Source organism: Gopherus flavomarginatus, chromosome 3 (assembly GCF_025201925.1).
Source record: "Gopherus flavomarginatus isolate rGopFla2 chromosome 3, rGopFla2.mat.asm, whole genome shotgun sequence".
Lineage (NCBI taxonomy): Eukaryota > Metazoa > Chordata > Testudines > Testudinidae > Gopherus > Gopherus flavomarginatus.
Window position 1 is genome coordinate 85,536,193 of NC_066619.1, and position 12,798 is coordinate 85,548,990.

General features: G+C 46.4%; 1 protein-coding gene across 9 annotated transcripts in view; it reads left to right on the forward strand.

Moving 5' to 3' along the window:
- Positions 1–1,950: 1,950 nt before the first annotated feature.
- SEMA4D (semaphorin 4D) overlaps positions 1,951–12,798 on the forward strand; it is a 157,567-nt gene continuing 146,719 nt past the window's right edge. For 2 of the 9 annotated variants that reach the window (XM_050945687.1, XM_050945688.1), the window contains exon 1: positions 1,953–2,245. The gene's annotated coding sequence lies outside the window, so the exon portion shown is untranslated. Of the gene's footprint in view, positions 2,246–2,283; positions 2,348–3,124; positions 3,396–12,798 lie in introns of those variants that run through there. The other 7 variants (XM_050945686.1, XM_050945678.1, XM_050945683.1 and 4 more) reach the window with 6 other exon arrangements.

Here is a 12,798-nt window from a genome sequence, read left to right on the forward strand (position 1 = left end):
TGTAATCAAAAACTCATCAGTAACTCAGCAGAAGCATCATGGGTTACATCTACCTAGTCATTGGCCTATTTCCTTTCCTTTGCCAGGCTATTGCTCCCCGCATATTACAGATGAAGTCATCTACACTTAACTAGAATTGCTCTTGCATGGTATATGTTTGTTATTTATTAACTATTATTATTTATTTGTATTGTGTTAGTGCTGCGAGCCCCCAATCAGGATTTGGGCCCTATTGTGCTTTGCACTGAGACTATCCCAGTCTGGATCTTACAATCTAGCTTGAGACAAGTTGCTGAAGGTGTGTGTGACAAATACAAAGGAGCAAAGGGGGAGCGAGGACAAGGGTAATGAAATAACATCAGATGATTACATAGGTAACTAGTGTGCAGCTTGACAGGTTTCTGAAGGTACCAAATCTATTTTTTCAATATAAGTACATTAAGGTACCCTCAAGTGGTACACAACCAAATAATAAATGATCGGTTGATTTATTGTATGCAATTGCCATCTTTTTCACCAAGGGTGGCTGCATTCTGGTTGAAAAATGGATACTCCCTTTCCTTTTAATAGCATATAAGGAAGCACAGAAGTAGAAAAATTACTATTGAAAATAGCTAAAAAGATAGCAAAAGCCATTCCACTCACTGCTGCTATGTCATGCTAGTGCCAGGGAACAGCATACCTTGCTGTCTCACCTGGAGCTTATTGTTGGTCAAACCAACTTTAAGCCTCCCATTGTGGTATTATCCTTTGAAAAGTGAGCAGGAGAATGCAGTCACTGTAGGAGAAAGTCAGTGTTGCACAGTAGGTGTCTAGATCAGTGGTTCTCAACTAGGGGTACGCAGAGGTCTTCCAGGGGGTATATAAACTCATCTAGGTATTTGCCTAGTTTTACAACAGGCTACATAAAAAGCACCAGTGAAGTCATTGCTAAACTAAAATTTCATACATAAAATGACTTGCTTATACTGCTCTGTATCCTATACACTGAAATGTATGTACAGTATTATATTCCAATTGATTTATTTTATAATTATATGGTAAAAATGATAAAGGAGCATTTTTTCAGTAATAGTGTGTTGGGATACTTGTATTTTTATGTCTGATTTTGTAAGCAAATAGTTTTGAAGTGACATAAAACTTGGGGTATGCAAGATAAATCAGACTCCTGAAGGGAGTACAGCAGTCTGCAAAGGCTGAGAACCCCTGGCCTAGATGATGTGTGAAGGGAATTAATCTAAAACTACCATGTGTGTGCTTCCAGAATAGTCCCATTGACACCAAATGAAATTACATCCATAAAGTACCTGTGTAAAGTTAAGCCTTGGCTACTGGTTCGTCTATGACATCTAGTCACTGTGGTCTCCCAACACCTAGGCAATCTTTAGTGTGTTTGATAGTTCCTTTCTTGTTTAGTATTAACTCCCCCACCCCCACACACTAGTGTCTCTCAGCTACATAACTTCATTCTATATACAGGAGATGACACAGTAATCAGTGCACTTGTGAATATTCAGCAGGAGCAAACTTGCCTGGGTTAGCCAGGTTAGGAGGAGAGAGAGAGAGACGCCCAGGTTTATGATTCAAAGCCAGATAAAATGGCACACAAATGAGAAATAACGTCTGTTACAAATGAAAAACCCTCCGCTCTGGACGTTTCCATTTCCAGCCCTGGTATTTTGAAGAGAAAGGTCTTCCTCTCCCCCAGTGCTTACAAATGCAGGTACCAGCAGCAGCGTATGGAAATGCAGCATGGTTCCTGTGGACAAACACGTCTGAATCCCTCCCGCCCCGGATTTGCAGCTAACACTCCATCATCATTTTGAGGCAGCGTTTGCAAGTGCTCTCCCCTCCCCCAGCCCGAGGCTGGCAGGTTTTTCTCTGCCTACTTCCCCGAACTATTGACCAAAATCTCCCTCTGAAAACAACTATCAAAATCTTCCCCGCTTGTCACAGCTTGAGCCCGGGCTGCCTCCAGCTCCCCTCCCTCCAAGTCACAACCCCCAGCATCCCCTCCCCCTGGAGCTGCTCTCAGCAGGGCAACAAGCCCTCAGGCTGCTGCCTTGAGCTCCCTCCTCCTCCCCCTCCAGCAGCAGCCGCCATACTGCGGGGCAACCCAAACTTGTTACACACTGGCACCAACTCCTCCTCCTCCTGCTGCTGCCCCCTGTTGCAGGCGCCTCGGCAGCTGCACGCAGAGCAGCGGGAGGCGGCCCTGGGAAGCGGAGGAGTTGCAGCCTTGCAGGTAGGAGCTTTAGCCCGTGCTCGTTGCACGCCGACGGCTGTCTGGCCGAGCTCTTTGCAGCGCCGGGGGGACGCGGAGCAGCCGCCGCCGCCTGCGGGCTGAGTGAGTGGCCTGTGCGGTTCCAGGATTTGGGTTGGGGTCCGTGCCGCGGAGCGCCGGCCGGCCCAGGGTTGCGTGGCGGGGGTTGGCTGTCTGGAGGCCCGCAGGGAATTGTCTCGGGTTGCCGGGGCGGGGAGGCTGGCAGCATCTGTGCGCAGCGCCGGGGGACGGTGGGTGGCTGGGAAGTGGTTGCTCGCGGGTGGGGGGAAGGGACCGTGCGTTTGTTGCTTCACAGGTAGCATTTTGCAGCGCGGCTCCGGTTCTCCCTGGACTCGGCGTTTCCCCACCACCCTTCCCACTAAAGCAGCCGCCGCTTCCCTCCCTGCTGTTGCCTAAGGAAGCGCTCGCACTGCCAGCCGCGCCAGCCTGGCGGAGGGGTGAGATAGTGGGGTGACCGCCCCCGCCGTGCCTCGCCGGGTGCTTAGTCCGCGCCGCGTGTGAACACGCGCACCTGCCCTGGGAGCGGAACCTGTGTCGAAACGAGCCCCCCAGAAGCCTGCAGACAAACCACACCGGCTTTGTTCCAGTCCCTGTTTCGTGTGAAGAGGCAGGTTTTCTGCTTGCGTTTCACGGTCACAAGGGGAGAGCGGGGAAAGTGCCGATCCTCCCTGGGGTTACTTTCCCCCCATCGGATTGTGCAGCAGCTTAAAGGAGGGGCTGGGAGGGAATGAAGGAAAGGCCTAGGCGCGGCTGTTTGCTCCAGCTGTGACAAACTGCAGGCAGGAGCGCTGGAGAAAAATGAAATAAACAGAGCGCTTTAAGCTCTTATCAGACCCATTGCAAAACGAGTGCCTTGGCGTGAGATGCTTTGGAAGAGACGCCTCCCGTCTCTCCTTGACAGCGTTATCTGCGTTTCCCCTTCCAGCCCTGTTTGCATTCGCTGGCTTGTTGTGCCCCTTGCTCCACCCCTGCAGTCCAAATCTGTTTCTCTCTCTCACCAGCTCCACTCCTGCTGCCCAGCGAAAAGGAGAGGCTGCTCGTTTGGCTTCATGAGGGCAGGGCATAATTTAACCTTGCACTGGGAGTCCTATCCTCAGGCAGTTCGGGTGGGGTAAAGTAATACGTTTTGTGTTGTGTTGGTCTTCTGGTCACAACCATATTATTTGGTTTTGTTTTTTTGAGGACGCTGTTGGTCTGTGCTGCACCTGTTGTAGCAGTTTGGCTGCGCTGAGTTGAACCTCTTGGTGTGTTGCCAGTATCAACATGTAAAGGATATTTGAGCTGACTGCTTGGTTTTGGTAAATACAAATCAGACATTTTCAGTGAACAGGGAAGTGGCTTGTTTACCTCTAATCAAAAGGTGCAGGTTACTTGGCACTGAACTTGTGGTATCTTGGTGTTTAAGTCAGCACTTCTGTTTAAAATCTCATTCTTATATGAAACAGAAATCAAGCCTGAATTTGATGCTTAATGTTTGGAAACTTGCTGCATATGTCTTCAAAGAACCACTCTGTATTCTTTTATGTCTCAGCTGTTGTAAGATTTTATATCAACTCTTTGCAGAGGTGCTGAGGTTACAAAAGATGCATGAAATGACATCAGAGTTTCTTGTCAATTCTTATTTGCCCTCAGGCTAATTATAAATGAAAATCTGTGCTGTCAGTCTAAGGTATATGCTATTTAGTAATGTGTTCTGAGGTTTAGACACCATGCAATCTCCAGTGCGTAATTCTTTTGCATCAAGATAATGCAGGGATCATAAATTTCAATTGTGCATACTTCAGCTTAGATCTAATGTGTTGATATTAATATGTAATGCATCCTGTGGGGGAGGACTGTACCTGCCCTAGCACACAGATGGATTATGTCAGTGGTTCTCAACCAGAGATCTGGGGCCCACTGGGGGGTTGCGAGCAGGTTTCAGGGGGTCTGCCCAGCAGAGCTGGCATTAGACTTGTTGGGGACCAGGGCAGAAAGCCGAAGCCGCACCACCTGGGGCAGTGTAGACATATCCTTAATGTCTAACAGAGCTGAAAAGCTCATTCTTTGTGAAAGGAGCCATTTTCCTTCCTGCCCAGCTGAAATAACTATTATGGCTTTAGTTCTTAAAAAACACTCTTCTAAACTTACCTTTTGACTGTTTACAGCTTTTTGCAACCATGTTTTGGAGCAAATCCTTAACCACTCTGGTAAATCTGTGCAAACAAACTTTGCATAGGCTTGCCTTGTGAGAGCCAGAATTCTCTGCTTCAGGCAAAGAAGCTCAACAGCCACTACTGAGGTTCTAGCTTATTCAACACCTGTTTGTCCTCCTCCCCCCAGTGAGGCATTCTGACCAGACAGTGTGTAGTGGCGAATTGATTAGTGCTTGCCTTCAAATCTTCCAATGCATTGCTGCAGGTATAGGAATCAGAGTGCACTCCTCTGATACCTGCAGGCAGTTCAGAGTACCTCTCTGTAGATTAGTAATCTGCTAATCGCACAAAGTGGAACCCACTGTGTTTAGGGTCCTCCTTTGATACAGGAGATGTGGCAGGGGCACAGTTTTGCCATTGAAGTTGTCGTAAACAGATAGTTAAGGGTTAATAGAACAGGAGTACTTCATGTCTCTTTTGACTGTAAAGGGTTAACAAGTTCAGTGAGCCTGGCTGTCACCTGACCAGAGGACCAATCAGGGGACAGGATACTTTCAAATCTTGAGGGAGGGAAGTTTTTGTGTGTGCTGTTAGTTTTTGGTGGTGGTTCTCTCTGGGTTCTGAGAGTGACCAGACGTGCAACCAGGTTTCTCTCCAGTCTCCCTGATACAGGTTCTTATAGATTCAAAATAGTAAGTACTAGGTGATAAGGCGAGTTAGGCTTATGTTTTGTTTTCTTTATTTGCAAATGTGTATTTGGCTGGGAGGAGTTCAAATGTGTATTTTGCTGAAAGGATTTTACTTTGTACTTGTATACTTATGCTGGGAGGGTATTCCCAGTGCCTATAGCTGAAAGACCCTGTAACATATTCCATCTTAAATTTACAAAGAGAATTTTTACTGTTTTTTCTTTCTTTAATTAAAAGCTTTTCTTGTTTAAGAACCTGATTGTTTGTTTTTTTTTATTCTGGTGAGACCCCAGGGGACTGGGTCTGGATTCACCAGGGAATTGGTGGGGAGAAAGGAGGGAAGTGGGGGAGAGAGGTTAATTTTCTCTCTGTGTTAGGATTACTTTCTCTCTCAGAGAGAGTCTGAGAGGGGGAGAGAAAAGGAGGGGGGAAGGTGAATTTTCCTCTTTGTTTTAAGATTCAAGGAGTTTGAATCACAGTGATCTTCCTGGGTAACCCAGGGAGGGGAAGCCTGGGAGAGGCAATGGTGAGGGAAAGGGTTTACTTTCCTTGTGTTAAGATCCAGAGGGTCTGGGTCTAGGGGGGCCCCGGGCAAGGTTTTGGGGGGACCAGAGTGTACCAGGCACTAGAATTCCTGGTTGGCGGCAGCGCTACAAGTACTAAGCTGGTAATTGAGCTTAGAGGAATTCATGCTGGTACCCCATCTTTTGGACGCTAAGGTTCAGAGTGGGGAATTGTACCATGACAGAAGTGCTACAAGGGGTTTCTGCTGTTGCCATAGTTGGTTTGTTCTCATTCAAAGTCCTCTCTACTAGGGACGTAAATATCAGTTAAAAAAGTGAATCGGTTAAACGATTCTAATTATATTGTTGAACCGGTTAACCGTGGTCATTCCGGCGGGCCAGTGCCGGGAGGCAGGGGCTGAGGGTCTGCTGGCCTGGCACGGCTGGGGCTAGGGTCCTGCCTGCCCACCACAGATGAGACTGGGGGCCTGGCTACCTGCCCAGCTGTGGCTGTGGCTGCTTCGGCTCAAACGGGACTGGGGTCCCACCTGCCCAGTGTGGACACGGTCCTGCTGGCTCAGCTGGGGCTGCTCTGGCTGGCCGCATGGAACCGGCCTGCCACCAGGGTAAATGGATAAGGTCCAGTTAATGGTAAGCCTAATGCTTATCATTTAACCTTTTACATCCCTACTCTCTACACTGCATTTACTAACCATTTTTCCAGTTCTGTAACTGCATTCACACAGGTGGATCTCTGTGCAGAATAATGCTGATGTCAGTGGTTTTCATGCAGGGGCAGCAGGGATATGCTTGCACAGACACAGCTGGAAAATCAGGCCTTAAGTTGAATTTGTGTCAACTTTGCCAAATTGTTTCAGTTAAAAAAACTAACCAAACAAAAAAACTTCGCATTTAAAAAAAAATCAAAATGTTTTGTTTTGACAATTTTAAAATAAAATATTTTGATTTTTCAATTAAAAAAGACTGGTTTTAGGTTTCCTTCAATTTTATTTAAAATAATCTAATAAAGCTTCAAAACAAAACATTTAGTTTCAGGTCAAACAAAACATTTCATTTTATCCAATGTTAAGAACTGCCAGCAAACAGAAAAATCAGTTATTCACACAGGTCTAGTTAGGTGTCAAATTGGGTGTTTAAAAGTTAACGCAAAATCAGTGTTTACTTTGGAAAATGGTGGCCTTGCTATAGAAAAAAGTAAATTGCTGAGTGAAACAGCAGAATGTAGTGTAAAGGTCAAGACTCCACTATTCTTTTGATTTTATTTATTTATTTTTTTATGATGGGCCAGGAGTTGTGGAAGGAGAGGCCTAACAGGCCAAATGATCTAGGGGTCCCTGAGCCCAGCCTCTAGCCTGAGCCAGGATTTTAACTCTGCAATTGTATAGCCCCACAGCCTGAGACCTATGGCCTGTCAGCTGACATGGGCCAACTGCAAGTATCTTATTGCAGTGTAGACATACCCTAAGGATTCAAGGGAAGATTTGCATGGAGACTTACTTTCATTTAGCCAACTCTGTTGCTGCTTTCTGTTTCCTGGTAATAGATGGGTCACTTCAAAAACACTTAAGCAACTATTGTATTATACAGACATCTGTGAACAGTAATAATATGCTGCATGAGTACAACTGCCCCCTGCCAAAGGAGAATGGCTTTTAACTTTTTCTGGGGCTTTTCATGGACCCTGCCATAAAGACTACCCGGGAGTTGCATGAATCAGTGAATCCCCTGGATGCCCTGGCCCTGCAATTGCCGTTTCCCTAAGGAGCCCTCCCCAGTTGCCATAGCACAAACCTTTTTACACTGGCTTTCTCTGTGTGAATCCTATGAGGGAAGACTATGGAAACATGGTCAGTAGGTACCAGCTGCATGGAGCCAGTTGGCCATGATGTGAGGTTGCAGCGGGCTGCATGTGTTCTCTTTGCTCTTTTCAACTCTCTCACATACTTCCTGCACAATCCCTGTTTACTTGAACGTTTGTCGTAGTAAGAATTTTTGTCTTACTATAGTGAGGATTGCAAAGTAGAACGCAGCTTATATTTTGTTATCAATGTTAGTGAAAATGAGTTCTTTGAATTACATGCAGTGTTGAAATAGTCTACTTTTCTTAAAGCCAAGAGTTAATTACTGTAAGATCTAAGACATGCCGTACATAGTCTGCAGAAAGTGCTGTGTAAATCAACAGATATGCATTGACTCTAGGAAATACTTTAACCAAAGAGAGTCTTTTTCTTGTTTAGATCAATGAGAATGGTGCTGCCATAAGAGAATTACTCTGGAATATTTATTTAACTTAGGGATATAAATATTGGTTAAAAATATTGGTTAAAAAAGTTAACCAGTTAAACGATTAAAATTATATCATTTCACTGGTTAATCGTTAACTGGGGTCACTCCGGTGGGCCAGGGGCTGCGGGCCAGGGCTGTGGTTCTGCCTGCCCGCTGCCGACAGGAATGGGGTTGGAGCCGCTCTGGTGTGGCTGTGGCTGGGGTCCCACCTGCCTCTCACAGATGGGGTCCCGCCGACCACCGGGGTTAACAGTTAAGGTCCAGTTAATGCTTACCAGGTAACCCTTTAAGCTTTTACAGCCCTAATTTAAATTCTATACTATTCATAGATCTCTTATGATTTGTTTGTTGGCTTTAGAAAATAAGAAATTCCAGGAAGCAGTTGTTGTTGTTGCTTTTTTGTCTAATGTAGGGAAATGAAATATTTTCTAATGAAAGAATACAGAGTATTTCAAATGTTCAAGGAAAATATCCTTTTTTCAACAGTATCTGTTGGGCAAAGACATATTGAAATAAGAAGTGACAGTGACGGAGAGCTGTATTTATCATAGTTGACTGACATAATTTATACACTGAGACTTAAATGTAGATCATTATAAGAGCCAAAATGTTCTGTGATTTACATGAGTCTAAAGGGGATTTTTCAAGGTACATGGTAACTTGTGTTATTTGTAAACTTACCAGGGTTTTTTTAGTTTTAAATTAAACCTTAATTACTTATTCATGTGACTGATTTCATATTTCATTCATTTTTAGAGAATGCAAGAAGTAGTAAATGCATAAGGTGATATATAATGATGAGATGGTGCTACAAAAGAAAGAGAGATGGATTTGTGTTCTATGTTGTTACTTTGTAGACTCATGGATTTTAAAGCCAGAAGAGACCACTGTGATCATGTACTCTGACCTCTTGTATAACACAGGCCATAGAACTTCCTCAAAATAATTCCTGGAGCAGATCTTTTAGAGACATCCGATCTTGATTTAAAAATTGGCAGTGTTGGAGAATCCACCTTGGTATGTAATTGTTATGGTGTAATCAATTACCTTTACGGTATTCTTACACATACACACACAATTCTATTTATGTTTCACATTCAGGTCTTCTCCATCTTAGAAAACTCTAGAAAGTAGTCTGTTAAAAGTGGGGGGGAAAAAAATCCCACTTATGCTTCTGCCAGCTTCAGCTGCACTGATAGGAGCACTAGTGTAGACAAGGTTCTGGTAACTTCCAGCATTTTTACCGCCATTATGGAGTCCTGTTAGTATAGATTTTTATATAATGGCTATCACCAGAAGAACTGTGCTGAGAGTGAACTGAATGTCTATTTTCTTAGTGTAAATAAGCACTGTAATGATTGGAGATTAGTGACATGACATCTCTAGAATAAAAGCAGAGTGGGGAATGGATTTTTAGTCAAATTGCTTACAACACGGTGGCCTTTGTTCTTAACACCTATTTAACTTCAGTGTCTGATTAATGTTTTGGAGAGAGTCTCTTAAAATTTCAAAGTTTATACCCCTTCTTTTAAGCTGTGCCATGGCACATTAAATGTGCTTTGAGACAACTGTAAACCCAAAGGAGACCAGACTTGGCATTTTTGATATTTCTGTGGGGAGTGGGAGAGAGAAGAAAATTAAAACTTAAAAAATCCCACCTCAAAACCCTGCTTTTCCAGCCTATAGAAGAAAGAATGGTCAGAAGCCTACTTAAAAAAAGATCCTTTCTCACATGTAAGCATTCATGTCCATTTCTATACTTGTCATGACAAGTTCAGTGGAAACTTTTGAAACTTTTCAGACTTTTGAAAGTATCACTTTCACATTTTAGTCTACAGCAAAATTAATAACACCAAGTTAGCAAGCAAGAGGAGGACAGCGTCTCGCTCATACGCACACCCAGTCCTGCCCCGCGATCCAGATTTGGGCAGGCAGGCTCAGCCTGGCAGATTCAACTGTGGAGCAGCTTAGTGTGGGGTGGAAGGGTTCTGTGTGGGGCAGTCTGGCTGCCGGCAGCTCGGCAGAGTGTCCAGGTGTGGAGGGGATCTGGATGCACAAGGGCTCATCGTGGGGTTCTGGGTGCAGGAGAAATGGGACTCTGCAGCGGGGTCCAGGTGAAGGTGGATGGGGTTTGGTGGGGAGGTCCGGATGCTGGTGGAGTGGGGTGTGGTGGGGTGGAGGTCCAGTTTTGGGGAGCTCATCAGAGTGGACCAGGTGCAGGGGAGTTTGATTGTGAGGGGGCTCAGTAGTGGGTGATCTGGGTGCAGGGGGGGGGATCTGGATGAAGGGGGGTGGGCTCAGCAGGTGGGGGGGTCCAGATGCAAGGGGGCTCTGGATTCAGGGGGTGAGGCTCAGCGAGATGGGAGTTTGGGTGCAGGAGGCTCGGGGGTGGGGAGATCTGGGTGTAGAGGGGCTGAGATTTGGCGGGGGGAGTCTGGGTATGGTTAGTTGTGGATTTGCTCCTGGGCCAAAGGGGCCCATGTCCTGACATGCTCCATCCTGCCCATGGGTGCTCCTGTCGGGGAGTGGGATTTGCCCAGATATGTCTACCTGAGAATTGGGGTTGGGGTCCTGGGGCTTGCCCCACTCCGCCCAGCACTCCCCCTGGGAAGCCTGTGCCCCAACCCTGCTCCCTGGCAGGAGTCCTGGGGGAGGGGTGAGTGGGGACAGGCCCCCACTTGCTCTGGCCCAAGGCCCCACAAAACAGTAATCTGCATCTGGTATGTGAGGGGTGGTCCAGATGCACAGGGGTTGGGTGGACAGGGGAGCAGCTCCCCATACAGCAACCTCTTCCCTGTACCTGAAGAGCGATGGGGGCAAGAAGCAGATGGGGTGTGTGCGGAGCTTCCTGCAGCTGGGGAGATTTCTGGGTGTGGGTCTGACCCAGCTGCTCCTTGCAGGGGAAGACGTTGTTTTGTTGTCCTCCCTTGCCCTCAGCCCAACCAGGACTAGCAGCTGAGCCCAGCACAGGGTAGGAGCTGCCAGTTGGGGTCTCCCGGCCTGGTCCTCACCATGGTGATTTACCTCTCCTTTAGCTGCTCTGGGCACCCGAAAGTAGGCACCTGTGCTGCTGGAGAGGGGTGCCTGACTTTTCTTGGCTTCTCTTTGCTTCCCCATCATTTTCTATGAGGAAGCAAAGAAATGGTGCAGAATTCTCCCAGGAGTAATTGGCTGAGCTGGTGAAGGCCTTACACTTGGCATTTCTCTATTTTTCTGTCTGTAACCTGATAATTGTTGAATGCTGCATCCACCAATTCCAAGATGTCAGGGAAAGATCTAGATATCAGTGACCACAACTCTGTTGATTTTACGGAAAACTAAAAGTGGGAGCACATGAAGTCCCTCCCAGCCAGTTCTTTAGCAAAACTGCAGCTTCAAGCACTTTTGCCATAATCTGTAGATCTAATAACTGGCTTAATGCCTTCCAGCATAAAAGAACTGCTCTTTCATCTCTGCCTATCCTCCCAATATAGTTTAACATGTTGACACCTGGAATGACTTATCTACCAGACAGAAAGTACCGTGGGGGTGGAGAATAGGGGCATGCATACAGCCCCAGCATGGGAGGCAAAATGAGGGACCCTGGTATAAGGGAGAGGGACCTACAGAACCTTTTGCATTGAGGGAAGGGGACATGCACACCTTGGGTTGGGGAGAGGGAAATGAAAGGCTGGAAGGATCCCCTGATGTGTACAATAACCTTGGCCTACAGAAGCTAGGAAATGCGTGACCCTGATGTAGGGGCAAGCTGCTCCCATAGAGGTCCCTGCTGGCAAAGTCTGACACTGCAGCATTCCTTACCTCAATTTCCCTCTCCTAAATAGGTCTCTTAATCTCTCCTCACACCTGTCTGTGCTAGAGATTGGCTTAGCTCTCTGGCTAACTCCCAAACAAACATAACCTCTTCCAGCAAAGGTTCAAACTAAAAAAATCCAAACAAGTAAAAAAAAGTTACTTTATTCCTTAGGCTTCTCTGCAACCCACCTTCTGGCTCCTCTTCCCATACCTGTCCTCCCAACCTACAAGTTGGTTCCCCTGAGTACCATTCTCAGATGCTGGTTTAGGGCCTTCTGCAGGAATCTGCCCACTCCCAGACTGATCCGTCTCAGGTCTTTTATAAGCTATCACCACCCGTCCCTCCTTAGTGGACTCTCTCAGTCTGGGAAGCAGCTAATTAATTATGACACAGGTCTGGCTGGCCCTGTCTCCCTATAAAGGGCCAGTCGCATGGCCATGATGTGAGGTTGCAGAGTTAGGCACCTAGGTTCCCTATACAATGCATGGGGAGAAAGAGGCATCTTAGACTGCAGTCCACAAAAGCCAGCATGCTTGGTGATGAACCAATGGGAGATGCTGGTGAGAGAGCTCTGTCCTAAGCCCTGGAGATAAGTGCTTAAGCCTGGGCTGCAGATCTCTGTTTAGCAATCCAAAAATGCTGATCTGTCTCCTAGAGTCACGCTGTATAGGTTACTAAGTAGTTTCTTGGAGGAGTGAGATCCACATAAGTGGGGAGACGAGGCGGTGAACGGGGACTGAACTTTGGGTCTCCCACCTCCCACATGGGTGCCCTAACCATTGCTCTGTAGAGTCTTTCTCTCTGCCCCAGTGACTCATAGACTCTAGGACTGGAAGAGACCTCGAGAGGTCATCGAGTCCAGTCCCCTGCCCTCATGGCAGGACCAAATACTGTCTAGACCATCCCTAATAGACATTTATCTAACCTACTCTTAAATATCTCCAGAGATGGAGATTCCACAACTTCCCTAGGCAATCTATTCCAATGTTTAACTACCCTGACAGTTAGGAACTTTTTCCTAATGTCTAACCTAAATCTCCCTTGCTGCAGTTTAAGCCCATTGCTTCTTGTTCTATCATTGGAG